We start from the raw sequence: 16,137 nt of genomic DNA on the forward strand, positions 1-16,137 counted from the left end.
CCGTAGCATCTTCCCAGGTGACCCATTGTATCTCAGCATCTTCTGGAGCATCCTTTTCTCCTTTTTTTCTCCCCTACCTCTATGGCCTCTCCTTCTGACCTCCTTCTCAGGGGCCCCTTCTCATCCACCTACTTCTTAAGTGCCAATGCTCCTGAAGGCTGTGTGAGAGACCATTTTCTCTCCCCCAGCCAAATACTCACCCCCATCTGTGGTTCCAACCACTGCCTTATGCTGTGATGCACAAAGATAGATCTTCAGGTCAGCCTCCCCAGGAGCCCCAAATCCCATATCCAACTACCTACCGAGCACCTCCACCTGGATATCTGTGGGTTTCTCAACCCAATATGTCCTGAACTCAACACCCCACCTCCAACCAATATCTGCTTCTCTTCCTGCTTCTGTTCAAACCAGAAGCTGGGAGTCATCCTAGACCCTTCCATTTCCATATTTCCTCCTCTCCTTCCTCCTCTAAGGCTGGCCAGTTTTTTCATCACATACATAGGAATATTCGTCCTCTAGTCCATTAAAAAAGGCCACAGCCCCATCCAGGCTGGCTTCATCCTTTCTTGCCTAGGCCACTACATTTGCATCTTAACTGGTGTCCCTGCTTCCCATAATATCTTGCTCTAACCCATCCTGGGGTGGCTCCAGGGGTCCTCCAGAGTGATTGTGCTAGAACGCAAATCTGATATCATTCCCTTGCTTAAAACCCTTTGCTGGTGCTCTCACCTTAAGGATATGACTAGAGATCCTCAGGGTAGCATGCCATGCTCCCCCACCCTGGACTTGGCACATGCCTCTGCTGTACCTTGCCACACCTACCCTGTGTCCCTGCACAGTGAATTGCTCTTAGCTTCCAAAGGCTCCGGGCTCTTGCACGCCAATCTCCTTTGCTGGGAATACCTTTCCCCTTGTCAGCCTACTTGTCCACCAGCTCATTCCTGTTTATCCTTCCACACTCAGCTCAACATCACCAATTCGGAAAAGCCTCCCTTGGGTCGTACCCCTCTCCCTTCCTCGGTCTGAGCACAGTTCTGTCTTGGAGCATATTGGTCAGTAGCATGGAGGCCAGTCTCCTGGGTTGTGAGCTCCTCGGAGGGCAGGATCCATTTCTGTTCTCTTTGGGAATCTTTGGCACCGAGCACAGTGCTGCTACAGCCCATATTTGATCAATAAATGTCTCATGATGGACTTTCTGATCCTGGGTTCTTCTGTTTATTAGATGTGTGATCTTGGGTGAGTCATTTAACCTCCTTATATTTTAGCAGAGATAATAATATGCCCCTCACAAGGATTAAAGGAGAGAAAGCACATTAAAAGGCTCTGTAGATTGCATTTCACTGCTTTTCAATGTAAGGACTTATTGTTATCACTTATGTGCTGCTTTGATTGGTAGGCTTTTCCAAAATATATACTCCCTTGATTTCTCCCCTCCTCTGGGGTTTTGCTTTGCCCCCCCCCCCCAATGCCCTCGGTCACCCTCCTGTACACCTCACCGCTTCTCTCTCTCCCGCCTACAAGTCTGTTCTCTTCGTACCCATTCCCAAAGCCCGTCTTCCTCCAGCCCTCCTCCCTTCCCGCAGTGGTCCTGCCTTTCTTCTCCGCGTGGCTGCCAGGGCCCTTCCAAGAGCGCTTTCGCGGCCGCCTCCGGGCCCTCGCCGCCCACTCCCTTCTCACCAGGCGCCATCTGGACCCCGCCGGAGCGTCGCCGTCGCTGCGCCCTCGGAGGGCTCTGGTGACCTCCTGCTGCCAAATCCCGCGCGCTCGTTTTCAGACCTCGTCCCACCGGACCTCTGAAGCATCTGGTCCTGCTGGTCACCTCCCCCTTGAAACCGGCCCCTCGGCGGCGCCAGGCGGCACCTTCCCGGTTTCCCTCTTGCGTCTCCAACAGCCGCTGTCCCCTTCCCGTGGTGCTGGCGTTCCTCGAGCCTCTGCGCCCGGGGCCTCTGCTCTTCTCCCTTCCCTGCCCCGCGATCTCCCCCACTCCCAGGGTTACCGCTAGATCCTCTCTGCGGATGCCTCGGCAGCCCCTACTTTTCGCACCCAGCTCCTTCCCGAGCTTCCTCTACATGCAGACCGGACGGCTTTTGGGGGCACCTGAAACTCCAAGTGTCCAAATGAAAATCATCCTTTTACTGCCTTTTCTCGCCGACCTGCTTCTCCTCCTGGTTGTCTTATTTCTGTTAATGGCCCCATTATTCTCCAGGTCATCCTAGGTTCCTCGGTTTTTGCTTTCCTCCCACTCGCCAGGCCCCGGATGCTCTTACTGACTGATCTGTGGCTACCCCCCACCCCCCCCGACACTTTCCCACTTCTAACTCCTCCACCGCTGCAGAAAGGCCTCCATTGTCTCTCCCCAAGCCCTCTTCATAGCATATCACAGGTTTGGCTTTAGTTCTTACTTCCTTCCCCCTCTCCCTCCCTCTCTATTTCTTTCTTTCAACAGATATTTATTGAGCACCTACTATGTGCCAGGCATTAATATTTAATGAGCACCTACTATATGCCAGGCCCTGGGAAAACAAAGAATGCGGTGCAGGCCCACTCCCCAAAATAATGAGAGCCAATTGAAGGCTTACATTCCAGCCAGGGGCCATGGTAAGTGCGCAGAAGAGCGTACACCCTGGGCCTTCTAGCTAATCTGGCCTCTGTTTTTACCCTCCATTCCAGTCCATGATACTTGCTGTGCCAGAGGAACATTCCTAAGGTCTGGTGATAATTCTTCCAGGTCCCTTCATTTGCTCTCCATTATCTCTGTTCCTCCTCGGTATGTATTTATGGATTTTCATCAAGTGCCCAGCCTGTTCCTCCAGATGCGCCCCCAAGGTCTGTCTTCCCCCACAGCCCACCCTCTAAGTGGGGCTCTCTGAAAGCACTCTGTTCCTGCCTCTGTGCCTTTCTGCTTATAGTTCCATTCCCCCAACACCTCTGCCTGTAACATTCCTAACCATGGGTCTATTTTCAGCCCTGACTCCAGGAGGCATAACTCTTTCCTCCGATGGTCTTCAGACCCCTTTGACATCCACACAGTGTACAGAAAACCAGTGATTCGGTGAGCGAACCTTGTGCTGGAGACGCAGAGAGCGACAGCATCACCCAGCCTTCTGGGGTCAGCAACTGGAGATGGAGAGCCGTCACCAGCAGCAACCAGGCTTCCACAGTAAGGGGGGACAGCCCAGAGAGGTTAGGGGGCAGCTCCAGCTCAAGAAGGAAGAATGCAGATGGACCCAGAGCCAGGGACCCTTGGCTAGGACTAGCACCACTCTCGTGCTGAGGAGAAGCTGAGAGTAGACCCAGTGTGGCCTCTTTAGTCTGTTGTACATGGCGTGTAGAGCAAACCTCACAGAGTCCTGGGGAACATTCCAAATCTCACGTGCCACCAATGCTTTCCTGAGTTCTCCAGGTCACCCATTACTGCTGTCACCTTTCAACTCCCACGACGTGTTATTTTTACATCTGCTGTGGCAGTTGGTGTGTTCTGCCTTGGAGATCTGCTTATCTGTGTACTTTGTCTTATCCACCCTACTAGACTTCTCAGGACGGGGACCGCAAGCCCTGTGGCATGAGAAAAGGAGGTTAATAAAGTATCTGCAGACTTCAATACCGAGCCATTTCTTCCTCTTGGTACTTCCGGGGTGACTCACGGGGTGATCTACACATGCACGTGCACACACACTTTCTCAAGAAATACTGCTGATTGTTGAATCCAACCCTTGAAGGGATTATATATAGTCCCTTTCATAATATTTCAGTTTAAGATGAGATTCCAAACCACATGGAAATTGGAACCACAAAAATCAAATCAAAATTTAAAAAAAAATCAAGGATTAGGTTCCTGACACATAAGAACTCCTAGGTCAGCGTCTGACACATAGTAGATGTGTTGAATAGATGTTAATGGCATTCTACGTGCATTGGACAGCCAACACAGTAATGTGTTCTGGAAGAGACTGGTTAGGTGCCGTTTTCTTTAGCTAGAGGTTACTAGGGTTAACCGGCAGGAAAGGTCTGGCCATGTGGCCAGGTGAGCAGGTCATCCTGGTGTTGGGCTACCAGGTGCGCATTCTTAGACTTAGCAGATAGTGACTGTAGTCTCCCCAAATTATGATGGAATGCCACAGGCAGCCAGGGAATGCTTCACTTCCCCCTGGGGGTGGTGGAAATCTTGCAGTTTTTCTGGGCATTTCTGTGATAATCTCTCACTCAGGGTCAATATTTTGAGGGAGTCAAGAGCACAGATTTGGAGGATCTTTCTCTTTTAGAGATACAAACTGAACTATTAATGGATAAAATGACATGAGGTCTAATGTTTGCTTCAAAATAACCCAGTAGGGGCGCCTGGGTGGCTCAGTCATTAAGCATCTGCCTTCGGCTCAGGTCATGGTCCCAAGGTCCTGGGATCGAGTCCCCTCATCGGGCTCCCTGCTCGGCGGGGAGCCTGCTTCTCCCTCTCTCACTCCCCCTGCTTGTGTTCCCTCTCTCGCTGTGTCTCTCTCTGTCAAATAAAATCTTTAAAAAATAATAACCCAGTAAAGGAGGATGGGTGAGCACAGAGCAGGAACAGGAGCCCTGTGCTGATAATCGTTATGACCTGGTGTATGGGTATGTGGCTGTTCATGGCACTGGTTCGTGATGCCTTTTTTGTATGTTGGAAATGTTCCATAATAAAAACTGGGTTTTGTTGTTTAAAGCACAGATCTTATAGCATGGCAGACCTGGGAGAGCTGGGTTCAAATCCACCCTCTGCTATTTTTTGGCTAGGTAATCTGGTCATTTAATTCTTCTCAGCCCACTTTCCACGTTTCTAAAGGGTGATTAAGGATAAATCCTGGTTCACAAATGTGCTGGAAGTGTACAAAGCCCTGGGGGCGGAGCCCGGGACGCGGTTGGCGATCAGTAATGCCACTAGGGGTTTGCTTGAGCCTCCCTGTGCCGGTGATGCCTACTTTCAGGGCCAGTCGTGGCTGCTGGTGGATGGCAGGCCTGCCGTCTTGACCGCACGGGGCCTGCCACAGCTTCACTACCCGACCTGGGGGCCTGGGGGTCAAACGATAGGCTTCAGACCCTTTACTCAAACTCCTAAAGGGTATTTCTTTTCTTTTCTTTTCTTTTCTTTTTTAAAGATTTTATTTATTTATTTGACAGAGAGATAGAGAGAGAACACAAGTAGGCAGAGGGAGAAGCAGGCTCCCTGCAGAATGGGGAGCCCGATGAGGGACTCGATCCCAGGACCCTGGGATCATGACCTGAGCCGAAGGCAGCCCCTTAACCGACTGAGCCACCCAGGCGCCCCAAGGGCATTTCTTTTATTATGCTTTGATAGTGAAAGTGGCAAGGAGAGGAGGGAAGAGGCCGTGGTAAGGTCCCGCGATGCCAATTCCCTTGGCTGTAGATGTTCTGAGTTCATGGTTCTGTTGTCACTGGGAGGGGGGCAGGCCGGGAAAGCAGGCCCCTGAAGTACAATGTCAAGGGAGTGGGGGGTCCCTTTAGCAGATCGCTCCTCTTGTTTTCTGTTCTCGGCTTTCAGCCATGAGCAGGCAGCCAGCGTATCACGGGCTGTCCTCGGGCTCGGGGTCCTGTGTCCCTGGGCACATTTCAGGCTCAGGCTGGCGAAGTGGCCCCGTTGGTTTTTGCAAAGGAGCACGTAGTGGAATAAGGAGAGTGAGATCACAAGGAATTCATTAGCATCCCAGATTCTTCCTCTTCTTCTCTCTCTGCCTCTCCCCTTCCCCGACCCCCAGTCCCTACCCCCAGCAATGTCTTTTTTTCCCCTTAGATTCGCTGAGCGAATCTGTCAAAGCCGGGCCAGAAGCTTGCCTTTTCTAATGACACAGCGTTCAGCCCTCACCAGATGGGAACCTGTCAGCACAGCAAGGAGATGATTATCCTTTCAGCGATGGGAGGCCTTCCCATGAATGGAAATTCAAACATTTTTGCAGCTGTGACCCCACAGGCAATCAGGGAGGTCATCCGTGCACATCAAGCAAGTGAGATTTACCTGGGTCAGTCTGAGGGATGGGTTGGGCAGTGGAGGTGGAGGGAGTGGGGTGGAGGGCAGATTAGGGCTCCCTTCCCCACGAAGCAGTGACGACCCTGCTGGACCCACATCTGAGATCTCTCCTTAGAGGCCAGTGCAAGCCAGCCCATCCTTTTGGCCTAAACTCAACTTGGCCGCCTCCTCTCGGAGTATCTGGAACTCAAGGACAGAACTTAGGAGGGACTGATTTCTCCTCATTTAGTGGAGGAAAATCCTAATAAGCAGGTGGCCAACGATGGGGCAAGCTGCCAAGAAAGGTAATGAGCTCCCCATTACCAGAAGTATTCAAGCAGATGCTAGCTGTCTGCCTTCCAGGAATACTGCAGAGAGAGATGGCCTGACACGGATGGGAGTTCAGCTCCTATGCCCTCTGTCAAAGGTTCAAAATAGCCGAAGTAAAACCAATGAAGCACTGAAGCAGTAAATAGGAAAAAATTTATTGTGCACACACCAAAAAGGCAGTTTGCAAACTGGGAGCACTTGAACCAAAACATGGAATGAGGCTCAGGAGTATATTGCTATAAAGCAGGTTATTATAGTGACAAAGCAGTGATTGTTTATTCTTCACACCAATTGGTTACAATACTATAATTTTCAGTGGTTCCCTCATATCAATCTGGGAAACAGTTCAAGTTTTGCTTATCATTTCCAGAGGCACAAGCAAGAGATAATCCAGGTCAAGTTAGTCTTGCATAATAAGCTAAATTAAGCTTTGTCTGCATGACTAAGCTGGTTCTGTCTGCTCAGGGAACTTTCCAGACTGGTCTCTGTCTACCCTTGATTTTAACATGTCCCAAAGCCTTCTTACCTCTGTAGGTTCTCGTGGGGACAAGAGCATGAATTTGGAGTTGTCATAGGTCCAGGGTTCAAGTTCTGGCTCCACAGTTAGTTGAATGGATATGGGCAAGTCACTCAATGCCTTTATTTAAAATAAATTATATAGGCATATTTTATTTTTCTGATAATGGATGATCATTGTTAAAAAAAACAATTTATGGGGCACCTGGGTGGCTCAGTTATGGGCGTCTGCCTTCGGCTCAGGTCATGATCCCAGGGTCCTGGGATCGAGCCCCGCATCGGACTCCCTGCTCTGCGGGAAGCCTGCTTCTCCCTCTCCCTCTCCCCCTGCTTGTGTTCCCTCTCTCACTATGTCTCTCTCTGTCAAATAAATAAATAAAATCTTAAAAAAAACCCCACAATTTATTATGGACACTTTCCATCACAATACACATGGGTTTTTTTTTGTTATTTATTTATTTATTTATTTGAGAGACAGAGAGCTCGAGCAGGGGGAGGAGCAGAGGGAGAGGGAGAAGCAGACTCTCGGCTGAGGAGGGAGCCCGATGCCGGGCTCAATCCCAGGACCACGAGATCATGACCAGAGCTGAATTCAGAAGCTTAACCAACTGAGCCACCTGGGCGCCCCCACAATATATGTAGTTTTTGGGGTTTTTTAAGATTTTATTTATTTGAGAGAGAGAGCATGAGAACAGGGTGAGGGGCAGAGGGAGAAGCAGACTCCCTGCTGAGCAGGGAACCTGATGTGGGGCTTGATCCCAGGACCTGGGATCATGACCTGAGCCAAAGGCAGTCGCTTAACCGACTGAGCCACACAGGCGCCCAATATATGTAGTTCTAACTTACCCTTTTTAATAGCTATATGATTAACTCCTTTAAATCACAGCCTCCTAATCTGTAAAATGGAATAATAATGAAATCACGGAAATGATTCAAAGATCAAATAAGGGAATGGACATAAAGTGCTTAGCACTAGTTTGGCATCTAAAGCACGTTGATGACAGATTTGAAAACAGCGCTGTCCAATAGAAATATAATATTAGTCTCATAGGTAATGTAAAATTTTCTAGTAGCCACATTAAGGGAGTGAAATTAATTTTAATAACTTATCTAACCCAACACATCCAAAATACTATAATTTCAACATGTCATCAATATCAAAATTATTAATGAGATATGTTTACAATCTTTTTTCTGGTATTAAATTTTTAAAATCCAGAGTGTATGTTACACTTACAAGCACCTCCCAATTGGGACCAGCTATGTTTTAAGTGCTCAGACCGAAAAGTGCAGCTCGGAATCTTCCACCTCAGCTTTCCCTTGAGCTACCGTAACTCTGAGAGTTTAGTCTGCTTACCAGTTTAGGCCGTAAATGTTGATTAGACTATCGTCCTCTGTTTCATGCGATCTTGTCTTTCTCACAGACTTGGCCTTAAGTACCATAAATGCAACTAGCTCTGATTTTCTGTATTTCCACAGCTCTTGCTTAGTGGGGCTCAGGGAAAGGTGCCCAAGAAGCATGTTTGGATTGACAGCCTTGAGAATCCAACCATAAGTAAAAGTCATGGGCTTCCTTCTTATCTTCTGGTTGAAATGCCTGTGAGATGCTTAGTCCCGCAGGACCACAAAAGACGCTCCATCAGCTCAGCTGTCCTTGCCATATTATGGGTAATGGGTGAAGTGGGAGTGCTAATGCAGTGTTCTGGTCAGAGGCAGTGGGGCCTGGGAAAACCATTCAGCGCTTGGAGTTTATCCTTTGTCCCTACAGTGAGATGCTAGTTTCCGATGAGAGAGCAGAAGGCAAGCTGAGGACAAAGCACAAGCTGACATCCCACAACCTCCCCCAACCCCCCATTCCTGGGTGGGATATGTGTGATATTCTTCCAGGAAACCTCCAACTCTCTTAATGCTAATGTGTGGCTAGAGGAAAAAACAAACTTAGTCTGATAATAGCCAGGCCTCCAGTATCCTGAGGGTCTTCTTTAGCAGATAAAAGTCCTTTTGACGGGTGGCTCAGTCAGTGTCTGCTTTTGGTCGCTCAGGTCATGATCCTAGGAGTCCCGGGATGCTCAGTGGGGAGTCTGCTTCTCCCTCTGCCCTTCACCCCACTCTTGTGCTCTCTCTCACTCTCTCTCTCAAATAAATATATAAAATCTTAAAAAAAAAAAAAAAAAGCTGGGAATGCAAGCTGGGGCAGCCACTCTGGATAACAGTATGGAGGTTCCTCAAAAAGTTGAAAATAGAGCTACCCTATGATCCAGCAATTGCACTACTGGGTATTTACCCCAAAGATACAAATGTAGTGATCTGAAGGGGTACCTGCACCCCAATGTTTATAGCAGCAATGTCCACAATAGCCAAACTATGGAAAGAGCCCAGATGTCCATTAACAGATGAATGGGTAAAGAAGATGTGGTATACACACACACACGCACGTACACACACACACGCACGTGCACGCACACGGACACTCAGGAATATTACGCAGCCATCAAAAAAGAATCTTGCCATTTGCAACAATGTGGATGGAACTAGAGGGTATTATGCTAAGCGAAATAAGTCAATCAGAGAAAGACAATTATCATATGATCTCACTGATATGTGGAATTTGAGAAACAAGGCAGAGGATCATAGGCAAAGGGAGGAAAAAATGAAACAAGACGAAACCAGAGAGGGAGACAAACCATAAGAGATTCTTTTTTTTTTTTTCAAGATTTTATTTATTTGACAGAGAGAGACACAGCGAGAGAAGAACACAAGCAGGGGGAGTGGGAGAGGGAGAAGCAGGCTTCCCGCCGAGCAGGGAGCTCAGTGTGTGGCTCGATCCCAGGACCCTGGGGTCATGACCTGAGCCGAAGGCAGACGCTTAACGACTGAGCCACCCAGGCGCCCCAACCATAAGAGATTCTTAATTTCAGGAAACAAACTGAGGGTTCCTGGAGCGGAAGGGGTGGGAGGATGGGGTGGCTGGGTGATGGACATTGGGGAGGGTATGTGCTATGGTGAGTGCTCTGTATTGTGTAAGACTGATGAATCACAGACCTGTACCCCTGAAACAAATAATACATTATATGTTAATAATAAAAAAAGAAAAAAACAAAAACCAAACAACAACAACAAAATCTAGCACATTGAAAGTTAAAACAAAAGAAAAGTCCTTTTGGACACCTCTCTTTTTCCTTACCTCTCCCAACCCCAGAGTATATACATAACCAGCCATTCCTCACAGCCCTGGTGCAGCTTCTCTTCCTGCCCAACGGGTTTTGTCCCCGTGCTTTCATAAAATCTCCTTTTCGCACCAAAGATGTCTCAAGGATTCTTTCTTGGCCATGGGCCCCGGACCTCACCTACCTTCGGAACCTACATCAGGTTCCAGCCTGGCAACTTGGAAGTGCTATAAAACTCAAATGATCACTGAGATACTGAGACAATGGTTTTGCAAAACTAAGATCAATCAGTAAAGAAGCACAGTTACACTTGTACTGAACTCAGCATCCTGCTGGGGCTGGGGCTGGGGCTGGTGGGAGGACGGCCAGCAGCATGTCCTGTGTCCCGAGGGTCCCCAACGTTGTGGGCCCCACTGGCCCTGCCTTTGGGGCCTGAACGTGTGGAAGTGTTCTGGAAGCTGTAAAGCCCTCCACGAGGGATCTTTTTATTCTGAGTGAGTGCGGAGGCGGGAGAGGGGCCCCATGCGAGCTGAAGGGATGGGGCGCTTTGTTTCACGGGGGGGGGGGGGGGGGGGGGGCGGGGAGGGGAGGAAGTACCCGTGCCCATTCAGGTGCCTGTGATTGCTACTTGTCAAATCTGTACAGTTGCCTGAATAGAAGGAACTCAGACGGAAGGAACAGAAACCACCTCTGTGGTGGATATTTCTTTAACCATCAGACCCCAGTAGCAGAAGGTGGGGGGTGGGGAGCCTGGAGAAGGGCCCGTGGGCTGGGCGCTGCTCCTCTGAGATCTCAAAGGCAGTTCCTTCCTCAAAGGGCCTTTTTGGTAAATCATCCCTAATAAAGGAAGGGAGAAATTTCTTTGTAGCCTTTCGGTGCTTGATTCTCATCCGCCCTGGGCCGTGATCCCACCCCACCCACTCCCCTAGAGTGTTTATATTGCAGAAAGTGATTTTCCCCAGAAACTGAGAATCTGAATTACGAAGACCAGGCCAGGAAGGAATTCGTTCCAGAAGTGCTCCCAGAGCCTCTGGCGCTTTGCTCTGCATTTCTTCATTTTGTGTCCTTTCCTTGTGCCAGGGGCTGACTATGAGTCATCTATTTGGGTGCCGAGCACTGCAAGTTAATTTGTGCTTTTTTGCCAAATAACCAGAAACCGGCAGACCCAGCCCTGGGGCCTGCAATGAGTGAGAAATGCGTCAGTGTCTAAAGATCCATTGTCCTGCTTCTGGAAGCTGCCGGAACATCAACCTTCTCCCCTGAAGGAGAGGAAGCAGGCCAAGGGAGAAATGAGGATTCTAAATTTGGGTCTTCTGGTTATTCTGTGGGCCTAGGGATTAGAGGCCCCCTCTTTAGCCAGGCTTGGAGGTTATCCCACCCTCCCTGGGGCCTGTTAGCTTGTAGCCCACCTGAACGCAAGGCCTGCAAGGGAGCCACAACTGGACTTTTCTTGGCTTTATGTGCCTTTGAAAAAAAAAATGAAGGCTTTTCACCTTTTTTCTTTCCATCAAAATATCTGTGAGGGTTTCTCAGGTGAGGAAAAGAGTTTCTGTTTGGGTTAAGAAGCATGTCTCTCGGGATTCCTGGGTGGCTCAGTCAGTTGGGCATCTGCCTTCGGCCGGGATCGTGGTCCCGGGGTCCTGGGATCAAGCCCCGCGTCGGGCTCCCTGCTCAGCGGGGATCCTGCTTCTCCCTCTGCCTTCAGTGCCCCCCTGCTTGTGCTCTCTCTCTCTGATGAATAAATAAATAAAATCTTAAAAAAAAAGAAAAAAGAAAAAGAAGCCTGTCTCTCCTACATTCACCCTTTCTACAAATAGGCAGAATGCCTATTGAGTGTCAGACCTCAATGTAGGTGCTTTATTAGTTTAATCTGTTTTTTTTTAATTCCAATATCGTTAAATACAGTGTTATTTTCAGGTGTACAATATAGTGATTCAACAATTCTATACATTACGATGAGAGTACTCTTTTTTATTTATTTATTTGACAGAGAGTGACACAGCGAGAGAGGGAACACAAGCAGGGGGAGTGGGAGAGGGAGAAGCAGGCTTCCCGCCGAGCAGGGAGCCCAACGAGGGGCTTGATCCCAGGACCCTGGGATCATGACCTGAGCCGCAGGCAGACGCCTAATGACTGAGCCACCCAGGCGCCCCATACGATAAGTGTACTCTTAATCCCCATCACCTATTTCACCCATCCCCCTCCGATAACCATCAGTTTGTTCTCTATTGTTGAGTCAGTTTTTTGGTTTGTCTCTTTTTTTCTTTGTTTGTTTTGTTCCTTAAATTCCACATGTGAGTGAAATTACATGTTATTTGTCTTTCTCTGGCTTATTTTACTTAGCATTATACCCTCTAGATCATCCATATTGTTGCAAATGGCAAGATTTCATTCTTTTTATGGCTGAGTAATATTCCATTTTATATATACACCACATCTTCTTTATCCACTCATCTATCGATGAATACTTGGGCTGCTTCCATAGTTTGGCTATTGTAAATAAAGTTGCAATAAACATAGGGGGTACATATCTTTTGGAATTAGTGTTTTCATATTTTTGGGGTAAATACCCGGTAGTGGAATTGCTGAATCCTAGGGTAGTTCTATTTTTAATTTTTTGAGGAACCTCCATACTGTTTTCCATACTGACTGCACCAGTTTGCATTCTCACCAACAGTGCACCAGGGTTCTTTTTTCTCTACATCCTTGCCTACATTTGTTGTTTCTTGTGTTTTTGATTTTAGCTATTTTGACAGGTGTGAGGTATGCTGCATTGTGATTTTGATTTACGTTTCCCTGATGACAAGTGATGTTGAGCACTTTTTCACGTATCTGTTGGCCATCAGAATGTCTTCTTTAGAGAAATGTCTCTTCATGTCTGCCACCCATTTTTTAATTGGATTATTTGTGGGGGTTTTTTGGTGTTGAGTTGTATAAGTTCTTTATATATTTTGGATACTAACCCTTTGTCAGATATGTAATTTGCAGATATCTTCTCCCATTCAGTGTCTTTTTGTTTTGTTGATTGTTTCCTTTGCTGTGCAGAAGCTTTTTATTTTGATGTAGTCCTGATAGTTTACTTTTTTTTTTTAAGTTTTTTTTTTTTTATTATTCATTTGAGACACAGAGATACAGAGAGAGAGAGAGAGAGAGGGAGAGAGCATGAGCAGGGAGAGAGGCAGAGGGAGAGGGAGAAGCAGGCTCCCCGCCGAGCAGGAAGCCCGATGCGGGGCCCGATCCCAGGACGCTGGGATCATGACCTGAGCCGAAGGCAGACGCCCAACCATTTGAGCCACCCAGGCGCCCCCTGATAGTTTACTTTTGCTTTTGTTTCCCTTTCCTTAGGAGACATACCTAGAAAAATATTGCTATGGCCAATGTCAGAGACATTATTGCCTATGCCCTCTTCAAGGATTTTTATGGCTTCAGGCCTCACAATTAGGTCTTTAATCCATTTTGAGTTTAATTTTTGTGTGTGTGTATGGTGTAAGAAAGGGGTCCAGTTTCATTCTTCTGCCTGTAGCCATCCGGTTTTCCCAATACCATTTGTTGAAGAGACTCTCTTTTTCCATTGCATAGTCTTGCCTCCTTTGTTGAAGATTAATTGACCATATAATTGTGGGTTTATTTCTGGGCTCTCTGTTCTGTTCCACTGATCTATGTGTCTATTTTTGTGCCAGTACCATGCTGTTTTGATTACTGCAACTTGGTAGTAGATCTTGATATCTGAGATTGTGATACCTCCAGTTTTATTTAGTGTAATCTGTTTTTAATTTAGGTTTGAAGGGAACAAAAAAATAAACTCAGTGCCTCAGCTGATCTCTTACAAAACAGTCAGCCTTGGGTATTGAAACCTTCAAAATTAATCACCAAGGGAAGTTTTCAGGGGTTGATTTCTGTAGGGTGAATTCTGCAATATCCCTTTCTCATAGTCATTTTTGGCTCCCTAAAGAACATGAAAATAAGTTAGTGTTTTGAAGATAAATATAGAAAGCTAAGAATGAAGAGCGATGAGAAGTTTCAGTGCCTGTTTTGGCCAGAGTCACAAGAGCCAGCCCGTTGCAAGGATGTCTGTCAATGTCTATCCCCCGACTGCGTAAGTGGGAGGCTTTCTGAGAGGAAGATGAGGCCTGCTGGAAGAGCTCACCCAGCAGAGCGCCCCCTTCTGGTGGAAACCATACCAAAACATAAAGGCAACAGAAAGTGCCAGAAAATCCCCCCCACCCCCTCCCCGGCCACCACCCTCCACCGGGGATAGTAAGTCCTGCTGCCGTTAGTAATTAACAAATAAAATTCAACAAGTAAAAAAGGAGCCAAGGTCTTCAGTGCTACTATGTTTGTCTCCAAATACTGGAATGCTTAACCCTCCCAAAGCCTGATGAGCCAGATTTATTTATTTGAGGGAGAGAGAGCACCCATGTGCAAGTGGGGAAGGGACAGAGGGAGAGCAGACTTCTGTTGAGCAGGGAGCCCGACGTGGGGCTGAATTCACAGATAGGCAGCTCTCCACAAACTCAGATGTGGTCCATCAAGTGCCTAATGGGGAGCCCTTTGCCTGGACTCCCCTCTCCCAAGGAACAGTAAGTCATTTCAAGAGCCTCTCCTCAAGGCCTAAAGGGCAGCCTGCCCCAGAGCCCACCCTGTCCCCTCTCTAGAGGGGACGTGGGGCTGGATCCCAGGACCCTGAGATCATGACCTGAGCCGAAATCAGGAGTCGGACGCTTAACCGTCTGAGCCCCCCAGGCGCTGCCAGGTGCTACTGTTTTCACCACTTGCATTTAACTAATGCTGTAAGTGAGCAAGGACATGGAGTCATTGTGTAAGGTCACAGAGGTGGCATGTGGCGTCACCAGCATTCAGCTCGGGCTCGGTGGCATGAGAGCCCTTGTGCTCACCCACCACAGGTCCTAGCTCTGAGAACCAGCAGCCTGGGCTCTCTGGCTTTCTGTGTGGTTGTGGGCAAGTCGGTCCCGGCCTTCACGGCCTTTGGGGGTCTCGGTGTTTCCCTCTGTAAAACGAAGGGATTGGGGAAGTGAACAAAGCCATTCATGTAGCCTGGGCTCTTAATAGAGAAGAAAACATCAGGTACCAGTCTCTAAGATGTGTGGCGCAGAGGATGGGAGGAGCACCCCCAGAGGGTTCATTTCTAGAGGGCTAACACCTAGGGAACTGGGGGTTGGTCACTCCATCTGTGGGGCCTCAGAGATTTAAAGCTTCCACTTGAAACTGAGGCAGATGTTGCCTCTTCCAAGCCAATTCCACTCCCTCGCTGGGCAGTGAAGCTTCCATGGAGGACAGGATCCACAGGGCCTCTGATAGAGGGCGGGTCCAGATGTGGAGGGTAGGAGGGCAGGCAAGCCCTGGCTGCAGGATCCAAAGCTGAGGAACCCCGCCAGAGGCCAACTGACTTCTAGTTACCTTTGCCAAGTTTTAGTCACCTTGCCTGAGTGACCTAGCTGGTGACCTTGAGCAGATCCCCTCATGGGCTTTGCAGCTCAGTGGCTGCCTTGTAAGGTAGAGCTAAGAACAGACCTGCCTCATAAGTGATGATCCAAATAAATCTCGTAACACCCCGCCTGGAACATAGTCAGCACTTAGTAAACGTGACCTGCTAGCTGCCCCTCTCGTCACCTCAGAGGACAAAGGTAAATAGATCAGGGCTTCTGTAAGAAAGTTCTGCCAATGTCCAGTTTTGTTAGTTTTGGTTCCTCCTTTACCATGAAGAGGGCTGAGTGCTTATCTCGGGAGGCAGAAGGAAGAGCTAAGTCAGCTGGGGAGATTTTGCTCAGTCCATAGAGGCCCTGGGGGGAGAAGAGAGGGGTATGGGCAGCTCTAGAGAGGGGACAGGGTGGGCTCTGGGGCAGGCCGCCCTTTAGGCCTTGAGGAGAGGCTCTTGAAATGACTTACTGTTCCTTGGGAGAGGGGAGTCCAGGCAAAGGGCTCCCCATTAGGCACTTGATGGACCACATCTGAGTTTGTGGAGAGCTGCCTATCTGTGAATTCAAAATGGGATCTAAACCAAGGGGACTGTGGGTGGGTCAGTGGAAAAGAGATGGGACTTGTTACTTCAGGAGGATTTTCAGCCTTTCCTCAGCTGGACACGGGGAGCCTTATACTATACCTTTTGGACCCTGG

At 48.4% G+C, this 16,137-nt stretch overlaps 1 long non-coding RNA gene across 5 annotated transcripts in view; it reads left to right on the forward strand.

Moving 5' to 3' along the window:
- Positions 1-3,588, forward strand: part of LOC135362912 (uncharacterized) — a 52,409-nt gene extending 48,821 nt beyond the window's left edge. For all 5 annotated transcript variants that reach the window (XR_010408353.1, XR_010408351.1, XR_010408355.1 and 2 more), the window contains one exon: positions 2,966-3,588. This is a non-coding gene — a long non-coding RNA (uncharacterized LOC135362912). The remainder of the gene's footprint in view (positions 1-2,965) is intronic.
- Positions 3,589-16,137: the final 12,549 nt, after the last annotated feature.

This window comes from Mirounga angustirostris, unplaced genomic scaffold (genome assembly GCF_029215605.1).
Source record: "Mirounga angustirostris isolate CCGP_5_RB_7025 unplaced genomic scaffold, mMirAng1.0.hap1 SCAF_17, whole genome shotgun sequence".
Taxonomy (NCBI): domain Eukaryota; kingdom Metazoa; phylum Chordata; class Mammalia; order Carnivora; family Phocidae; genus Mirounga; species Mirounga angustirostris.